This window comes from Panthera uncia (genome assembly GCF_023721935.1).
Source record: "Panthera uncia isolate 11264 chromosome A1 unlocalized genomic scaffold, Puncia_PCG_1.0 HiC_scaffold_17, whole genome shotgun sequence".
Taxonomy (NCBI): Eukaryota; Metazoa; Chordata; class Mammalia; order Carnivora; family Felidae; genus Panthera; species Panthera uncia.
The window spans coordinates 68,084,728-68,106,275 of record NW_026057577.1 but is presented as its reverse complement, the minus strand read 5'-3'; the positions used below and the strand labels follow the sequence as shown (position 1 = coordinate 68,106,275).

The 21,548-nt window shown below is 36.6% G+C and overlaps 1 long non-coding RNA gene and 1 pseudogene across 1 annotated transcript; one reads left to right on the top strand and one right to left on the bottom strand.

Annotated features, from left to right (window-relative positions):
- The first annotated feature begins 11,539 nt into the window (after nt 1–11,539).
- Nucleotides 11,540–12,029, top strand: LOC125934293 (40S ribosomal protein S11-like; annotated as a pseudogene).
- A 2,961-nt stretch (nt 12,030–14,990) lies between these two features.
- On the bottom strand, nt 14,991–17,810 carry LOC125934297 (uncharacterized). The gene is made up of 3 exons (XR_007461309.1): nt 17,652–17,810; nt 16,983–17,100; nt 14,991–15,166 (listed from the first exon to the last, which is right to left on the bottom strand). It is a non-coding gene; the product is annotated as an uncharacterized LOC125934297 (long non-coding RNA).
- Nucleotides 17,811–21,548: the final 3,738 nt, after the last annotated feature.

The following is a 21,548-nucleotide window of genomic DNA, read 5'->3' as shown; positions in this document are numbered from 1 at the left end:
GGATAACAGATGCTTCAATCATGCAATCAATCTTCATTTTTTCAAAGTGACACTCACTGAATATGACTCATAGATCAAGTGCTAAGGAAACAGAAATAAATCAGTGTCCTCACTTCAAGCATGTGCCTCCCACCTCTCTTCTAGGGGTGCACCCTTCCTCCACACAGTTCACTGGCTGGGCCGTTATGGTGGGGCATGTGCAGAAATCGAGGGTTAAGATTTTTTCAGTGGTCTCCTTTTTCCCTTATGCTCTAGATATAATGCATTGCTCTTTGAAGACTGGGATATTAGTTAGAAGAAGAAAATATGCATATAACTTTTGATTCTCCAAAACTTAACTACTGATGGCCTACTGTTGACTAGAAGCCTTACTGATAACATGAACAGTCAATTAACACATATTTGATAAGTTTTCACATATTACTACTGTATTCTTGCAATAAAGCAAGCTGGAGAGAAGAAAATGTTCTTAAGAAAATCATAAGGGAAAAAACATTTACAGTGCTGTACTATATTTGCTGCAACACATCCACATGTAAGTGAACCCGCACAGCTCAACTCAGGTTGCTCAAGGGTCAACTGTATACCATTCATCTTTTCAAGTGAAAGGAAAAGAAGACTAACACCCTTCAAAATGTTCCAGGTACCATGCACTACAAGAGACAATCTAGGAGTTAGGCAGATCAAGGCTTTTAGTCCCTGTAATATATATCACTTATTTTGGATTTCCTACACATAGTCTGAGAATAGTTTTGTACTATCCACATGGCTTAGTAAAATAACAGAATAATCAAATCTTCACTGTGGCAGGTCTTACTGTCAAATGAAATCTCACTATAAAATAATAGGAAGCTATTCCTAGAAAAGCTAAAGGAATGTCCCCTGGTGTTCATTAACAGAAATTAAAACTTGAATGCATTCACAAGGTGATATTACATAGATAGGTATAAGAAAATGTTTTGTTACATAATTTAGGCACACTGTATTTTTTTAAAAACTCTTCTAATTTGTCAGTGAGACTTAATACAATCATATTCTGGTCAAGTTCATCCATCTCCCACTTCCCCAGCTTTGCAGTCTTTATTCCAGTCTGGAAAATTTTCAGAAACAGGAAATGGAGGCTAGAAATTAATACAACAGGGTCAGGGCATCGAGTCAATTTCCCAAAGAACTATAGGAATGTTAGAAATAAGTACTGCATTAAGTGTCAGATGCATTTAAACAAAAATACGTTATTACCAAATGGGAATATACTAAATTCATTTATAAACTGCACATGTCTCATCCAATAATTATTATGCATTTTTATGGCATTTTTTATGGTTATATTTAAATATCTCAGTAAGATTTTAAGCTGAAAACGAGATAAGCCAGGCCTCTCCTTGAAACGGTCAGGAAACTGAAGAAATGCTACAAACCTGACTCCTCACTGGCACCAGGTCCACTTTATATCTGGCACCATCTTTGACCACCAGCTGCCTCTCTGAATTTTCACTAACAACTAGCTGCTCCTTTTGGTCAGAAGAGATCCGAAAACCAACAGCCACGTCTCCAAATGTTCCAGCAAGCCGGGTTACATTAATTTGGATGAATCTACTAAGGTTTTGCCCTACAAGGATTGACTGGTAATCTGAATACAGAGCAAATACTCCATGTGGGTCATCATTTGCAGAAACAGAGAACTGTGTGATGCATTTCTCTGGATCCAGTTCTGCTCCTCCCTCTACAGAAACAAGCCGGATCACATAATCTTCTTCAATCTCAGGTATATCATCTGGCAGCAAATGAACATCAAATCTCACTTCACTCTCTCCATCAGCAATAGTGAAAAATCCTTTTGTAGAAAGAAAGTCTCCAGTAATGTCAAACACACTGCTTATTTCCCAGTAAACCTAAAATAAAAGGAAATAATCCAACAAAGTCACATAATTCAGTATATTGAATCAAAAGCCTTTATATTTCCCCCCATAATATACAAAAACTAACTCTGAATTGTGCAGCATCATAGTCAAAGCCAGACTCTCCAAATAGTCAGTTTAGAAAGTATGGAAGAATGACATTAGCATCATGAAAGTATATGAACTCTTTCAGACTATTGTATGCAATTTGCAGGACAAGATTACAAAATCTCATTTTACTTCTAAAATAATAACATGATTTGAAGAGATAAAGCAAAGCAAAGTTAACTTTGGAATGGCAGTTCCATAAATACATTCTAGAGTTCTGAATATGTATTTGATAGGCATTTGAATCACAGACAATACTTGAAGATAAAAAGCGAGTAGAGAATCTGATGCTTCACACTGGAATTTGTTTGGGTTCACTTTTAACAAAAAGGGAATATCTACAAGATTTCAAGAATTACAAATTCTTTTCCAAGAATTTTTGTACCCCTAACCATAAAGTTTCCACTGAGGAAGTACCAGTTAATCTCCAATATGTGAAAAGAGTTAAGTTCATAAAGAAACTGCAAAGTACGTTCTGCTAGCAAACAAACAACCTTGATCTGTTAGACAAACATCCCGATGATTTACAAGAGCATCCCCAAACAGTCTATGTCAATATACATGCAAATGGAACCTCTTAAAAATCAGTTGGTAAATGAGAAAATTATACTGAGAAATAAAGCTCTAAAGAATAGATTAAGCAATTTACAAAACTCATTGAGGGACTTAAGTAGGAAAAGTTAAACATCAGAGCAAATAAGAAAATACAAAATAATTCAGTCACACCCTTCATGACTAAGTGTGAGAAAGATCTTTTCAATCTAAGTATAGCTGGGTTTAGAGAAACAGCTAGAGGTTGATGTTGGCTGAAGAACCCAAAGGTGCTGAAATGAACCTTCTCGGCTTCTCTGAAACTCATGTTACTTCTAAAATTTTTACCATAACATACAGTTTCTCTGTTCTTCACAATCACGTTTGTTAGGCAAATTGTCACACTATTTAAAAATCAAATGAAAAATAGTACCATAATTTCTCCAAAAATGCCCTTGACTCTTTTGACAAAGAAAGTAATGATCAGGGGCCCTTCCAGAGCCGACGGCTCTGAATAGGTCTTCTCAGATAAAGACTCAGGAGCAAACTGAACAACCCCATTTGGATCGCCAAACTTCTGTATCTAAAAACAGAAAAAGATAGCAGAATGAATAATATAACAACTACAGATGAAATTACAGTACCTAACATATCAATATGCAGATAAGCTGAAGAAACGAAAGAAACACAGAAATAAGTCTTGAATATAATCTGCCTAGCTATCTGATTTTTCAAAAGCTTCTTCAGTACACTGATTGTTATCTAAAACAAGTAGGTTCTTATTCCCCAAGGGTAATGGGAGTGTCTGGAAAACTGTAATTTGGAGAGTCTCAGAAGGATGGTACTTCAATGCCTGAATTTGATTTGATTTGCCTCATGTTTGCTTCACTTTACCAGGTCTAATTGTTCAGTCAAACACTAGCCTAGATTTTGTTGTGAAAGTATTTCGTAGATGTGATTAATATTTACAATTGGTTGACTTGAGTGAAAGAGATTACCCTTGATATTGTGAGTGGGCCTCCTCCAATCAGCTGAAGGCTTTTAGAGCAAACACTAGAGCTTCCCAGAAGAAAAGGAATTCTGCCTCAACACTGCAATTTAGGAATCCTGCTTGATTTTCCATTCTGCCAACCTGTCCCACAAAATTCAAACTCAAGATCACGACTGCAAGTCTTTCGTAACCTTCCTACCAGCCTGCTCTATGGACTTTGGACTTGTCAACCTTCACAAACGTGTGAGCCATTTTTTTTAAGTCAATCTTTCTCTCTCTTTGTTTTTCTGGAGAAGTCTGACTGATACAGACCCCAGACTATTTTCTAAGCTTAAAAAAAAAAAAGAATATCTCTCTAGATCATTTTCACAGTAGCCTTGGTCCCCAGCACTTTCTACCCCTAATGGACTAAATGGTTCATTCATATAAAATACACTAAATTCAGAGTTGATGCAACACAATCATTGCGCTAATTGAACAAATAACCATTCTTTCTCCCCACAATCTGCCTTGTGACTGAGTTAATAACTTTTATGTACTTTCACAGCAAGGATACCCAATGTTTAGGATGATGTAACAAACAGCTCCTGTCTAAAAGTGCAAAAATATTTCCAAAACACCAAATTTTCTCAGGGAGCAAAATAAGTATTTATCACACTACATGAAGGCCACTTAAAAAGTAACTACCAATAATCAAGCTATATAATGAATTAATATAATAACCAGAAAGTCTGGTCCATAGGAATTATTCTGACTTCATCTGGTTTTATGACTTTTGATACATCTTAAGCCCATGGAGTTTCAACAAATATAAAATGCATTTTTTGATAAATTCATTAAATCCAAAATTCTGTGGGAAAAATAAAGTTGGACTTACTGTTATAGTAATATCTTTAGATCTGGAGTCTAATTTAGCTTCTCCTTTCACAAGTTCAAGTTTAATAATGAAAATCTCTTCAACTTCAATGTCTTCATGAGGATAGATTGTCAGAGTGATGGTTCTCACACCACCTTCTCCCTCTCCAAAATAGAAGAATCCACTCACTGGGTCTGCAATGTCTCTGTTCTGTGGTGGTAAAGCTTCTTGAGAATTGGGTCCTAATATCTCCCAGTTCACCTGAAGGATATTGTGTTTTTAATAGAGATGATCAATTTCAATTTTTTAATTTATTTCTTTATTTAAAAATTTTTTAAAAAGTAATCTCTACACTCAATGAGGAGCTCAAACTCACAACCCTGAGATCAAGAATGGCATAATCTACTGACTAAGCCAACCAGGTGCCCCAGAGATAATCAATTTTAAGCAAAGAATTACTTTGCAGGATATGTATTATTAGAAACAAATATATCTATATATGAAAATTATTCTATGATATCTCCAGCAAATTCCTCATGTCTTTTAAAAAATACTAATATTTGAGGGGCATCTGGGTGGCTCAATCAGTTACATGTCCAACTTCGGCTCTGGTCATGATCTCATGGCTCTTGAGTTCAAGCCCCATGCAGGGCTCTGTGTTGACAATTCAGGGCCAGGAGCCTGCTTAGGATTCTATTTCCCTCTCTCTCTCTGCCCCTCCCCTGCTCACACTCTGTCTCTGTCTTTCTCTGTCTTTCAAAACTAAACATTGAAAAACAATTTTTTAATTAAAAGTTAAAAAAATAAAAATACTAATATTTGCAAATATAAACTACCTAATTGCAGGATATAAGTTTTCAGGGATAACAATGTATATGCTTACTAAGTAAAGAAAAGTATGAATACTTGGTCATTTGTCATCACCACAGGATAACAAAAATATAAAAGCATGTATTTTAAATATACATTTTAGAGAAATAAAAATTTAAATAGTATGAATACAACACTGTTTTGCTGTATGCACAGGTTCTGTCAACCAAAACCCATTTGAATAAGATAATAAAACTATGTGAAAAATCTTACGGGTGTGTAACTTCTTTTAAATACACCTAAATAAATTCCTAGTGTAAAACAAACACAACTTTTCTTAAATTGTTATAAAAAACAAAATACTTTTCATATCTGCAAGGAAAGAAAATTGGGAATTTCTCTTTGCTTCTTTCCTCTTTCCGCAGCACTGGGCATGCAGCTGACCACTGCCTCTTTCTGGCAATGCTGCATCCTGTCTTCAGTGGCCTCCATGATACATACCTTCCCAGTTTTCCTCCGCCTCTACATCTCAGGTTTCTTAGCTGGCTCTCCTTCCTCAGAGAGTTCACTGCTGGCAGCTGGGGACCTCAGGCTGTCTCCTTCATGTCCCTATCTACGCACCTTAGGCCACACAGTTTTAAATGCCTCCACACGTCAGCAGCTTCTCCCCTCCCCACAACCGCAACCCATACTTACACATGCCCCTGCCTGCCTGACCCTGCACTGGGACATCCGTTATCAATCTCCAATTAACATGGCCAAAACAGAACTCTTGGTTTTCTGCCAAGCTTCTGCATCTCAGTAAACAGCACTACAATTTAACCAGCCGCTCAACTGAAATTGCAGCAGTTATTCTTCATTCCGCCTTCCCTCAGCCTCCACTAGTCTAGTGTTTTCTCCAAAACATACTCAATATCTATTCACTCCTCACCATCCCATCTCCACCTGTCTGAGCCACTGTCATCTTGACCCTGGACGACACAGGGCAAGAGCCTCCTAACTAACCTCCCTGCTTCTACTCTGGCTTCTTGACATTTCATTCTCCTTAGAACAGTCAAAAGGGAGCTACTTAAAAATGGCAATCCAGGGACATCAACACCATTCCCCCACTTCAAACTCTCTAATGGTATCCTGTTTGCACTTAGAATGCTCTTTAGTCTGGCTAAGGAGGGTCGCTGTGATCAAACACCTCTCGACCTCTCTGATCTACCTTGTGCTGCTACCCCCGACCACCCAAGCCCGCTACCACATGGAACTCTCCGTACCTCAAACATGCCAGGCTTGTAGATACACACTTATTCCTTCTGCCCAAATGCTCATCCCTCTAACAATTACGTGACCATCTCTTTCTCAGCATCCAGTGTTCAGCTTAAATATCACGTCACCATCTAATCTAGAGTAGTCAACAACTCTAACTCTAGAGTAGTAGTCAATCTAGAGGTAACTCACGATTGTGTTTCTCAATTTTACATCCCTGCAGAGCACTTAAGTGCTATCACATAATTTTCTTTTTGTTTATTGCTCTGAAAACTCTAAGAGAACAGAGACAAGGTCTGTCTAGGTCACCAGTGTATTCTCAGTGCCCAGAAGAGGACCTGGAACATGGAAAGCACTCAACAAATACTTGAACTAATGCGTTTTATAAGAATTCTTCATTTTATTTCTAACTTGCTCTCGAGAGATTCTGATGACAGCTTGTCTCATACATTTTTATGGACTTATATGACCTGGAAGCCACTTTACCCCTATTAGGTAATTAATAAATATTATTGCATATACATAAATGGATATATTTGAATAGTAAGAAAATCCAGCTCCATACTCAAGCTATCATTTTTCAAACCATGGGAAGAAGAACTCTACCTGAATCTCTCCCAAGAGTCCTCCAGCCCGCTCCAGCAGCAAGGATAAAATCATTGTGGCATGGGGATTAGGAACAGAAATGTTGCTTTCATTAAGAAATCTTATAACGCCAAACGGAGGGTCACTCTTGGCAATTGTGATTCTGCTCACTAGGTGGCGCCCAAGGACCGCTCCTCCAGTCGCTCCAATGAGCAAAATTTCAATGGGCTCTGCAAATTCACTGCATAGCAAGAAGGAGCAATTCTGAGTTTAAACATATTAAAATGCTTCTAAAACCCAAATAACTAGTCATTTTCCAAATTGGTCATACATATTCAAGGCACAGCATTCATACACCAGTGGTACGAAGAGGGTGCTTAGCTAAAAGCATGAATGATCAACTTCAATATTACATAACCTGCAATAGTTATTAGACGTTCTTCCTCTCTTTTGAATTGCTTAATGCATTATTAAGGAAGTGAATTGCAGGATGCTTCTACATTCTGATTAGACTTTTCAAATCTAAAAGAACAAAAATTTATTGTTTCCCTCTATATGCAAAAAATGACAAAGACAATCCTAATGGTCTCCTGATCCCTTCTTCCCTACCCCAGCCCCCATAAAAGTTTCTCATGAGTTTCTCAATTGGCACATGTATAACCTAAAATCCTGTTATCAGTGCAAAACATAGGTAAAGACTGGAACACAAAAATCCTGCTTTACATATGCCCAAAGTATTTCCAACATTACTAAGTAGTATTACCTTTCATTATCATCAATGATGGAGACATTTATAAAACTTAAATTCTGTCCATGCTGAAAGGTGATTGAACTGCCATGCAGTATATAATCCACACCGGCAGGAACTGTAGAGGAACTCCGAGAGATGAAATCAGCAGTCACACGGCCATAAGTCCCCTGCAGCCTCACCACTGGAATCATAATCACTCCAACATCCTCCTCCACTGTGGCAGGAATATGTAATTAACTGGTATGCCAGACAAAACCACTATCTTTTTAAGACTCAGTCAAATTAAACACAGCAATATAACAGTACAATTGTGCAAGGCCTCAATGTTTCCATAGTTCATTTATCACTTTAAAAAATATTAGTGAAAATTTCAAGACATTTTTTATGAGAAATGCAGTTTGTCATAAGTTAAAAATTATAGTGAGCAGTGCAAGTTAGAATTGAAATAACCTATTTAATCATTAGCACAGGAATTCTTCCTCTGTGTGCTACATACAAATAAATGATGCTTGCTTTCCAAGACAATGCTAGATGAACATGAAAAACCCTTAGACAATGCTAGATGAACATGAAAAACCCTTAAAATATGTGTACTCAAAGGAAAGTATTCTGGACTGCTGCTACATTTAGTTGAAGTCTATGTAATATAAATAACTGTGTTTAATGTTAATTATATCATATGAATGTTTTAGAAGTCCACATATAAATATAATTCTATTACTTCTTGAGTTCCGATGAAATATATTTGAGAATGTGAAAATGTATCCTCAAAGTTTAATTTCAACTTAGAAATTCTTTTCAAAAATTTACTTCCTCTTAAGCTATGCCAACCTCTGTAAATTAAAATGTCAATTAATAGTTTACACTAGCTATGTTTACATTAGCCAACAGTTCATATTAGCTATAGCTAAATAATACTGAATTTACACTGTAGTTATAAATATGCATTGCTCCAAAGACAACAAATCAAACAGAAATCACTGAACACAAAAAAAATTCTAAGTGATTTATTTATTTCTTGGTATAAAACTAAAGCATGACTTTTATTAACTGTAGACTGAAGTTCACAAAATAGTGATGTCTTCCATATCCGTAAAGTCGATATTAATCAATTGCAAAATGATTTCTGATGAGCTTTAAAAATGGGTACATAACCAATGAATTTGATGGAGGCAATGAAGTCAAAAAGTTAATTGCAGCAAGAAGATAACATGTTAATTTTGAAAGGCATGTTCATATTCTACCTTTAAATAAAATAAAAAAGCAGCCCCTTTTTCCCCAGGAGGGATTACAGCCATAGATCATGCATTCTGCTTCTAGGGGGGTGGGGAACAGACAACAGTAGGTGGCTGCTGTTAGGAACTGTCACAAGAAAGTACGAGTAGGTGCCCAGATACCACCTGCATTGTATCTGCAGTCCAGTAAAACGGTCATTTCAAAGCTGATTATTTATTAGAAACTGAATATTCACTGATTTCTAATCAGAGAGGAAATGATTTCATAAATGAGAAAGATACTTTATGAAGATGACTGAAATCTAAACATTGCAATAATCCTAAGGTTCAATGGGTTTTCTAAAGCCTCGTTCCTTACCATTCAGCTTTGCCACACACAAGTAAGGTTCATACTGCCCAAAGATAACTCAAAATATATTTTACAAATAAAATATATAAATATATGTAAATACATATAAAGGTGTACATGTAGGGGCACCTGGGTGGCTCAGTCGATTAAGCATCCAATTCTTGATTTTGGCTCAGGTCATGGATCTCCCAGTTCATGAGACTGAGCCCCACTCAGGTTCTATGCTGACAGGGTGGGGCCTGCTTGGGAATTCTCTCTCTCTGCCCTTCCTCTACTCCCATCGTCTGTCTGTCTCTCTCTCTCTCTCTCTCTCTCTCAATAAATAAATTTAAAAAACCTTTTTGAAAAAAAAAAGTTGCGGCAAATTTATAAGATGACTGAAAACTTACCTTCAAAGGCAGTGTATCTTGGGTCAAATTCAATGACACCCTCTACATTATCATTTTTCATTATTATGATTCGAATAATGGAGATGTTTCCTATTTCAGGAGGTTGATCTATCTGAAGTCCATTTTCTTGAATGGTAAAATCATACCCGCTTGCGAAGTCATAAAAAAAATAATAAAAGAAAAGGAGTAAATAATTGTTCATTGAAATGTCCTCTTAGCTCCTATAACTTAGTCCTATTAAGTGTTCTTATATTTTTAAAGATCCCAACACTAAAATATTTCTTTTTCCTGAAATGATGCCTGAAACAGACTTCTGTGCTGCTCCCAATTATCACTGCCTGCATGAAACCTAAACCAATATAAAGTTATTAAATGAGAAAAAGACTATTGGGAAATTGGGGAAAAGTGGTAAAATGAACCTCTGGGTGACGAATGCATTGATAAACTCATCCAACAGTGATGGACCAAGGAAGAGGATGTACATGAAACTGTAGTGCACTCTGAGACAGGAAACCAGCTGGGCCACAGTCACAGTGTCAGGATGAAAGGGTTACTTTAAAATTTTTTTATGTTTATTTACATTTTGAAAAAGAGAGAGAACAAGCGAGTGCATTTGTACGCAAGGAGGAACAGAGAGAGAGGAAGAGAGAGAATCTCAAGCATGCTCTGTGCTATCAGCACAGGGCCCAATGAGACTGCAGAGCTGAACATGGGGCTCATTGCCACAGACTGTGAGATAATGACCTGAGCCAAAATCAAGAGTTGGACGCTTAACTGACTGAGGCACCCAGGTTCCCCTAAAAGGGTGACCTTAACTTTTTTTTAATGTTTATTCACTTTTGAGAGAGAGAGAGACAGAGCACGAGCAGGGAGGGGCAGAGAAAGAAGGAGATACAGAATCTGAAGCAGGCTCTAGGCTCTGAGCTATTAGCACAGAGCCCGACACAGGGCTCGAACTCACAGACTGAGAGATCATGACCTGAGCCGAAATTGGACACTCGACTGACTGAGCCACCCAGGTATCCCTGAAAGGGTTACTTTAAGGAAAAAAAGGGTGTCATGCCACTAAAGAAATTTCAAGCTATAAGAAAATATCTCTGTGGACACCAACTGCAATCAATACCTCTATTCTTTAATACACATGGTAGTTCACTTGGCTAATGACATATTTCTGCTGAGGAAGTCACCTTTTTTTTTTTTTGATTGATGTTTTTCCCCATGAAGAAAAGTTGTGACCTCCAGAGTTTTATATCACTTTAATTCCTGAAGCTAAAAAATGTCACAAAACCATTTCAGTCTTTTCTTCAATTCTCAAATTCTATTTGCCTGGTGTTTTTATGCTACATAGTTTCAAAAGGTTGAAAGCTGATTAATAAGATTATTTGTAAGGCAACATTAGAAAACTGGGGATTAAACTATTAAATAAGAGTCAATGTTAACAGTTGTCTGAGATGGACTGTAGATGACCTGATTCCCTTAATCCCAAAGAAGTAAATTTTCTAGCAACTAGGCAAAATGAGATCATACAACTTTGCTTTTTCAAATCAAAGGAAACCTAGAAATTCACCTAGAAGGAAAAACTTGGTTTTCTCAGAATTAAACTTAAGCAGGAATTGCTTTTTAAGGCCAAGTCATAGTTAGCCAATAGCACAGATGTTATCTCCACACTTAATGAGTTAATTTGGCTAAATTTCACTTACTTAATGAAAACAGCGAGCAGCTCAAATTTTAACACATTTAATGTAAGCTAAAATTCATTCCCATTGTCGGTTTTCCTTTTTTCAAATGGCCAGGAAGATGGTGGACATTCAGACTAAGGATGCCTACCAAAAGCATGTAACCACTTTCAAAGTAAGAAGAGGGTCCTGCTTGGATAAACTGGCAAGGAGACGCTCCTGTGATACTGCAAAAACATTGGTCTGGGCTTCAAGATGCCCAAGGAGGCCATTGAAGGCACCTATTTGACAAAAATGCCCCTTTCCTGGTAATTTCTCCATCCAAGGGCAGATTCTGTCTGGTGTGGTGACCAAGATGAAGAAGCAGAGGACCACTGTCATCCACTGAGCCTCCCTCCACCACATTCAAGAGTAGAACTACTTTGAGAAATGCTTTAAGAACTTGTCTGTGCATCTCTCCCCATGCTTTAGGGATGTCCAGATCAGTGACAATGTCACAGTGGGTGCATGCCAGCCCCTGAGCCAGACTTGCACTCAACAGGTTCAAAGTCATGAAGGCTGCTAGCACCAGGAAGCAATTCCTTGGGTTCTGATATTAGACATCTGTCCACACCCCTGAAGAAAATAAAGTTATTTTTCCAGTAAAAAAAAATTAATTACCATTGCCAGACACAGAATCATTTCTGGGAAATTTAAGGCTTGAAGTGTACACAAATCCACAGTTATTTTTTTCCAAGTGGAATGATATACACTCTACCTAAGTCACACAGTGAAAGATTTTAGCTGGAAACAGCTTTTAAAGCATGGCATGCATATAACAGATGCAAAAACATATTCATGCACAAGAAAAATTCCTTTGAGACTCATAAATGTAGGGGCGCCTGGGAGGCTCAGTCCATTGAGCACCTGACTTGATTTCAGCTCAGGTCATGATCTCAGGGTTTGTGAGTTCAAGCCCCACGCCGGGCTGTGCTGACAGTGCAGAGCCTGCTTGGGACTCAATCTCTCTCTCTCAAGATAAATAAATAAACATTAAAAAAACTTACATAAATGCAAACATTATTCTAGTTGCAGGTTTTGTGTAGTCTGTCAGAGCAGACGTACTCCCTGGGATACTACAGAATGCGTAAGGAGTTTCTGTCCTTGTTCATCAAGTCTGCTCCCACCAAATCAGGGAGTGAGACAGGCTCAGTATGGTTAATTCTTAATCTTCAATAAAATCCTGGTGCACAGCTAACAACTATCTTTGACTCAAATTTTTCCCCAGTTAGAAACTGCTGATGGGCAAGCAACCACCTCCTTCCCCCACAGAAGATAACACGGCCTTCAGAGATACCAAGGAAAGAAATCTCTCACTCAGTCCTTTCACAGGTGTAGAGATAGAGGTTACCAAATTATTACAAGCCCATGCCATGTTCAATTCCCTGACTACCCAGAGTGAATTCTCACAAGAAAAACAACATACTTTCAACTTTAGGGGAAAAATAATACTTTAGAACACTGCATAATTAACATCCTTTATCATAATTTCCCTTCTATGTCCTGTCCCACTGTCACATAAATCTGAAAAATAACAAATTCAGTATTAATCCCTACAACAAATATTCTTCTCCCTCTCTTTTTGTTTGCTTTTTCCCAATTTTCTTTACCTTCCCAGGAGTTCCACCTTTGTAATTACTAGAGAAAATTCCTCTGGGCCTTCTGGAAGACCATCATCAAGTATTTCAATCGGCACACTTTTTGCCATCTCCTCTGCTTCAAAGAGCAGCTCCCCCACCGCAGGGATAAAATCCAAGCCTGCCTCTGCTGTCCCACTCATGGTCTCATACCAGAGTCTCACAGGACCCAATGATCCACCTGAACGGGTGACTGTGATGTTCACCTATGCAAGAAACAGTTTTTATTTAATTTGGATGTTTTATCTACCAGACAATACTTAATTTATCATTTCTAACTAATTTTCTATGTTCATCAGGGTTATGTTAAGATTGCAAATAAATATATAAAAGTTTATAAATTATATGTTAAAATAATGATATTAACAAATTAGTTTGTGAAAACTATGGAAAATGAACAAGGAAATACTTTGTCAAGATCACTCACACTATAACTTGTTACATTAACTCTTAATATTTAAATTAAAGCTTAATCAAGCTTGCCAAAAAAAATCACTCACTCACAAAAAAATAGAAACTAAAAATGGTATTTAAGATTTTAAGCATTTTACACTCTACCCTTTTGGCTTCCTCTGACACTCGAAGTTGCTCATGTGAAAAGGAGAATCGGCCATAGGGAAAGTCACTGGCTACCACTGTGATACCAGCAGTGCTGCGGGATTCACTTAGTATCCCCCCCTCACTGACCCCAGTGAGCTGAAACTCATAGAAGCTCTTCTCCTCAGGAATGTCATCATTCAAAGCCTAGAGAAGGACAGAAAGAGACGTTATCAGTAGGATCTATAACATTTAAAGAAAAATGCCTATCACGTAAACAACAACAACAAACTCAGGGATATCAACAACCCCCAACCACCCCACCCCGCCACACACACAGAACATAGGGAATAACAGAAACGAGTAATATTGATACCTGTATTATTACAACTGCTGCAGACTGTCCATCTCGCAATGTCAGTTTCCCTGATATTTCAGCAAATTCTCCCACAGAAGGAGGGAATATCCTCCAGTACACAGTGACCTCCCCCCAAATTGCTGAACCACGAACGAGGCTATAATATACAAAGGTATAATCAGTACAATTTTGTTGAAGTAATTTTTCCTAAATATATTTCCTAAATATTTTCTGTGTCTTTCAACAACAATACAGACAAAACCTGTATTCTTTTAAAGGGATTTAAAAGAAAGTATTTATAGACTTTTCATGTAATACACAAGGGGCAAAATATGAATAGTTTACCGCAGTTCTCTTAAAAAACAGCACTTGATACAAAGAACACTAGAGGAAAACTATGAAAAAGATAAAGTATTAACCCAAATTCGGTTTTTTCATTGATAGCTGTCCCTCTCTTCATGAGAAAATTTGTAATAAAGAAAACTGCCTATGATCATACTACTTTAATAGGCCCTAATTATATATAGGGCCTAATTTTAGAACACTTAGAATCATAAAATGTTTGATCCAGAGGATTTTCAAAGGAATGATCTTGTAGCTAAGACACAAGCTTACAGACAGGAAGTAACTCTCTTATTTGACACGGTGTGTGACAGAACAGGGTGAAAGCATCAGATCTCCTGATGTTAAGTGAAGGTACTTTCCTTGTCGTAGGTTGTGCAAATCACCCAAGTAGCAGTCATGATCATTAGATGTCAAGATTCATGAATATGCAACCGTATGATCAATACATATCTGTTGAAGAAACTTTTCCTAAATATTCTTCATCATCTAACTTCAAGATAGGTCAGGATAGGTCTTTAATTTTTAGCAAAACTTTTTTCTACTTTCCATAGGATGTTACTAACATATAAAATGATGATGCCTGAAGAATATGTATGTGATGAAAACAATGCACTTACATAAAAATGCTAAGGATTTTAAATAAAAGTTCAAAATCTCGACCTAAGCAAAGAAAAAGCATGAAGCCCATACCTGATGATAGCAGTACCATTGTATTTTCCTGAGGGTTCCCCGATGAGGACATGCTTAGATGATGGAGCAATCCCAACTTCTCCTGATGTTCCCTTATCTCCCCGAATGATTATTGATGCACTACCTGAGTTGAAGATGATACATAACATGAATGAAACAAACATATGTATTCACTTATTATATGCCTGGCAAAATTCTCAGCACTTTACATATATACTAATCCTGTGAGTCAATGGTCATGGGAATCATATGAACTAGGTGCTAACATTATCCTCATTTATCCTCATTTTCCCAACGAAATTATTTAAGCGCATTGAAGCACTCAAGACAGTGAGGCAAAAAACTTGCCCCAAATCATATTTTAATGAAAGGGTGCAGGAGAAAGTGGGCAATAATTCCACTATCACTCTCATAATAAGAGAGTACTCTTCCACCATTTGCATTAATTTACTTCTGCAATGACCATTTTGCAGTTCACTAAAACTGGCTATGTGGCAAAAGTAAGAATTCTTGGGGTAGTTTTTTAGTTTTAATTTTCTGACTCTGCTATTTGCTTACAAGCATTTATAAAAAGCGAGTTAAATAATAGAAAGAAAAATTATAACAAGTAATATGAGTATTCATATTAAAATTTAGCACTAACTTGAAGGAAAGTGTTTCCAGAAGCTAATATTAGGGTTTTATGAAACAAAGGACTGAGTAACTATACTCTCACTTTCTTTGGCAATGGATTAATAAAACTAAGAGTGGTCCGTCATGTCCAAGTATGCCACAATTCGAAATATATTTTTTAGATTAATAAATTATTCATCCTGAACCACAGGTATATTCTTAGTCTTATGTCTAGTTAGTCTATATGACATCAGTCTGACATCCAATGTGATGTAGACAACTGAGCTAACTTAAGATGTATAGAAGAATATGGTATAATCATATGATTCCCTCAGAGGTTTGTTGGAAAGTACTCTAGAGAAAAATGAGAAAAGAACTACCTTAAGTACATACAGTGATATTCTCTACAATTTTGAGAATCTCTTTGGCCTGGAATTCTGCTTTTTCGGCCACAGACCAACTCCATAGGATGGAGCTACTGATGTTAAAAAAGGGCACGTATGTCACTAAGCTTTCATATCAAAGTTGCTGGGCCATTTTTTTATGGTTATTATTGTCTGTACCACAATGCAACCATTTTAGGACCATTAACCCTTTCTCTTCAGATAGGAAACAAATTTTCATAAGGACCATAGACAAATGAGAATTACGATGCCTGTTTCTGAAATGTCAAAATATTGAAGTAATCACTTTCAGATGAAAATAGACATAGCTAGCCTGAAACAGACATAATATGCTAAGTTTTAAAATAATATTTTATTATAAAAGCCATATGTGACAATTATAAATGTGTAGAAAATATAGGTAATCAAATCACACTATCAACATTTCAAGTAAGTAATTCCAAACACACTTATAACATGCACGTGAAAAAATGGGATAACTCTGAACATGTTATGAAGCCTGCTATAACACAGCAATTATCCACGTAACTAAGTGTTTTTAATGTTTAATGTAATTAAAGCTTTTTCAGCTATATCCTTTTGAATACTTATATGGTACTCTGTCATATTTAACCAGTCTCCTATTCATGGACGTTTTAGGAAGCTTCCATATTTTACTTTACAAACATCACAACAACAAACATCTTTTAAAAAATCACAGAGCTAAGTACTGTAAAATCTTTGATATATAACTTTACCAATTCCAATACCAATCAGGTATTAGAATTTCACTTTTAAAAACTCTTTGGCTGTCATACAAGTGGGTTAGCTTATGTTTCAGCAAACATTTTAGTAATTATAAAACCTAACTTTGTAACTCTTCATTATTTGGTTATATTTTCCTGAGTATCTACTTTCTAATTTCCAAACGTGAATTTCTCTTACCTTTCACTGGAGATATTTCTACTTCATCAATTGGTATCAACTGAATGGTAAAACGCCTGTCCTCCTCCAACACAGTATCATGAAGCGTGTGCAACACAATGGTCTTTTCAGACTCTGTCTATATCAAATGAGAAGAATAATAAATTTTCTGGATTGATAAAAGCCAAATTTTGAGTGTTCTCATTAGCAGAATAATGTTTATGCCCATAAGTATTTTTTCAAGTGTCTTTTTGTACCTTAGAATTATGAGTTGCTTCCAGAAAAATTACTATATAAAAATTAGCTCTGACCAAAAATCCCATGTAAGTTTTTAATTGGAAAGAAGGGGGAAAATTAACATAATCTCCAAACTGTCTAAACATTGACGAGACTTGGGATCAAATAAGAGTTACAGAATGGGTGGAAATGGGGATAACTCCCAGATGTCCAGCTTGATTGATGGGTTTTACCCTCAGTCAGGAGAGGAAACGTTGAGGGATGGAGGCAGTGTCTGAAATTAAGTTAGATTTTAGACATCAGGTATGTGTGTGATTTTCCTCCAAAGTGCCTATGATTTCAAATAAATTCCACACATAGTATATACTATCATACGAATTCATAAGCAGTACTATGGGAAAAAAACAAACACAAGTTTGAAAAAAACTACAGGAGTCCTGATGCTGACGATACCTCATCAAAAAGAAGCGTCCCATTCAAAGGCCTGAGATCATTTTTAGCTGTCTCATCTATGGTCCACTGAAGTCGAACAGCTCCTTTTCCTCCTAGGGACCGGACAACTGTCAATGTCACATATGAATCAGGGTCATCAGACAAAAGAGATTCATTAACCATTACCTAAAAGAAAGAAAATCCAGTAAGGTGAAAAAAGAAAGGAGCAGGAAAAATAATCTTATTTCTATTTGCAAAGACTGAAACTTTTCACTTCAGAACTCTGTTCATGGCATGTTACAATCATCTGGCAAAAAAAAAAAAAAATACTTCACCAAACCCCATTTCCTTTTTGTCCTAGACACTCTGCTGAACTTGGCATCTCCTAGCCTTTCCTCATCTCCTAGCAATTAGGTAGAGCATGTGACTAAATTCTGGCCAACAGTAACACATGGGAAGTGAAGTATGTTCCTAACAGTCTGCATCAGCTTCCCACAAAACATTCCACATTCCTTTTTTCTCCATGTGCTGGGTGACTAGTGAGGACTCCCAAGAACCAGGACAGAGTCAAGAAGGAAAGAAGTGGGTGGCTGAGACACCAGTTGGACAAGAGGTGTCCCTAAGACCCCACAAGGACCATGGATGTAGGGCTTCTGAAGGAAGAAAAAAATGAACTCTTATTATCTTAAGGGAGTAAGATTTAGGGGTTCTTTGTTAATGGAGTCAGGATCCCCAGATAATACAGACTGCAAGTGTCCTCCTAATTATCTGCAGTTTGCCAATTTTAGGAAGTCCAAATTTATTTGTTTTATTTTGTTTTTTTTTTTTTTAATTTATTTTCAAGTTACTTAACACAGTGTAGTCTTGGCTTCAGGAGTAAGTCCAAATTTAAAAGAGGTTTTTATTAACCTGACAGAAATAGAGAAGGAAATTCAATACATTAATTTACCTGTACTATTTATTTTCTACACAAGTTCCTTATTAAGAGAGCTGGTTCAACTGAATTGCATATACTGACTGGGGAAGCAAAGTCCAAACTAAGCCTATAATATCCACCTGTTATGTAAATACAATAATATAAAACAATGCTTTCCATTTTCAAGACAGATACCTAAGTGCCCAACACAAATTTGTTTTGCTTTTTTTTTTTTTTCATGAGATTAGGTAATGGTTCCAAGAGCAGAGCTTTAGAGCTAACTAATATTTATTGAGCTTCTAGTATATGTCAATTCTGGCATATACATTATCTTATTTAAGCTTCACAGACGCTCTAAGAAATCTGGGGGTTGGATATATGCACATATATGGAAAAGAGAAGCCTTCTCTTCTGGTTCAGATGTTCTGACTCCATAGCCAGTGCTATTCATGCCACCCCTCAGATAACAGAAATATTAAGTAAGAAGCAAAGTGAGAAAGAAGATACCCATTATAAACTTATCATTCATATATAAGTCCTTTTTCTTTCCATAGATAATAACATTGTAGCTTCAGTTTCACAAGGAGATTTCTTGAGCCTGTGCTATTGCCAGTGCTTTGGTATACTTACCATATTGCTCTCATGAGCAGCTTATTTGTTCTGACAGATTTATATTAATAAACTTTCCTCAATATTGTTGACTTCTAAATCTAATCTGTCATCAAATAATGCTAACAAAATGTTCACTATATGCACAATACTGTGTATCTTAGATACATGTTAAAACAAAAAATGTTGTGTTATCAAGAGCCTTTGGCAGTAAGAAACACAATATAAAAAAGTAACCACAAAGGGCTGAAAAACAAGCTGCTGCTGATACTACTAATTATAAAAATAGCAATTGACACCTACTAAGTGTAAGACTCAGTTGTAAGTGCTTTACATATATCAACTCATTTGTTCCTCACAGCAAGGCTTATGAGAAATAACACAGTAGGAATTGGGTGACCTCACTCTCACTTTTAGATTGCAAGACAAATTGGAAACTTGAGGTAACTACAATAAGATATGAGTTCTCAGGCCAAGGGTGCACTAAAGTTTACAACAGTAGTTAAGATAAAATACAGTTATTTATGAATAGTCATATAAGTCTTCATTTTCCCTAATAGTGAGAGAAACTTATACACATACCGTCTAATGCCTAGGAGTCCAAAAGCATGACAAAGTTAAAAGCAACATTTATGTTAAGGTTTTACCACTGAAGATTTGAATGAAACCCTGAACCTTTTATCCAAACTCAGAAGTTAACTGACATTTTATGAAAACTGAATTATATTTATATCAATTAAAATATTTCTTTTCACAAATGCAAAGAAAAAAAGCATAGATGGAAATAAAAAAATATTAATGATGTCCATATCTTAGGTTAATAACATTATGGATACTTTTTACTCTCTTCTTTATACTAATAGCTTTATGTTTTCCAGACTTTTCATTTTGCTCAGGAAACATTCACAGCCACTCTTGTGACTCTACCACTCCTTACAAACACTTAATTCTGCTTATTCATTTCCCAAGAAAGAGAGACTCATAAGGCTATAGCAGAAATGTGTGTGTCCTGTCCCTCTCATAGTTCCCATTCTCTTATGAAATTAAAACTTCAATGATGGGGGTGCCTGGGTGGCTCAGTCGGTTAAGTGGCCGACTTCAGCTCAGGTCATGATTTCGCGGTCCGTGAGTTTGAGCCCTGCGTCGGGCCCTGTGCTGGCAGCTCAGAGCCTGGAGCCTGTTTCATATTCTGTGTCTCCCTCTCTCTGACCCTCCCCCGTTCATGCTCTGTCTCTCTTGGTCTCAAAAATAAATAAACGTTAAAAAAAAAAAAAAACTTCAATGATGTAATCATTAGGTAATTATTAGGATATATTTAAAGTTTGGAGCATCTGGGAAGCCCAGCCTTAATGGGCAAGTTATAAGTCTAGCCTTTCATCCACAAAATAGTAAAGACAATGAGCATTGGGGGCAATCTGTTTATTATTTAAAATGATCTATTATGAATTACTAATTATCTGTAAGTGGTCAAATAAAGGGAAAGGTGATCTATAGACCAAGAAAACTTTGTATATCAGAATTATCTAAATGTATGATTATTTCATCTTGGAATTTCCTTTGAAAGACAGCCTTAAAAATGGTGATATAAAATCATGTACTAATTGTGATACAGTTTTAACAATTTTTTAATATTTAAGATGTAGAGATAATTTAGCATTAGTCACCAAATCTGGCTGCATAAATGGTTAAGTTTTTTTCTCCCTTAGCAATTAAACCGGTAATAGTAACTGGCTTCCCTCTTCCAGGTCCTGAAAGTAGACAACCAAAGGGAAGTAAGAGGGAGGAAAGAACAAATACAAAGAAACATTTCAGCTGGGTTGACTGTGGTGTTTGTTCAATATGAGACTGAGTACCAGAAGGGAAGGTAAAGTAAATCCCTCCGTGTTTTGTTCAATATAAGACTGAGTACCAGAAGGGAAGGTAAAGTAAATCCCTCCCCAACTAAATGTATCCTAGGATTAACACTTAGATTCATCATAAAATCTTGCCTTGTGACCAGGATGGTGGTCTGGTAGCAAGACAGGCTGAGAACAAAACGTATGGACAAAAACTAACTCTTGGTCTACGATACCCAATAAGTAAGATTTTTTTCCCCCTTTGTAATTGTCTGATCTTAGATGACTCATTACTGTCAAACACAGATCAGAGGACTGACCCTTAATTCAACAGCCAACTTCAAGGACTTTTGAGCAGAAAATCATGAGTGAGAGGTAAAAGTTTTTTAAAAAATGAAAGATATCTTTCTTTTAAATCTACAAAAATAATTAGCTTAGGGGAAGGCACCCTCCCCCTGATATATTTAACTTACAGTCTTTTCTTCAAATCCAAATACTCCAAATGGGGAGTCATTTTGCGGAATAACAACAGTTACCACAACGTCATCGCCAAGTCTG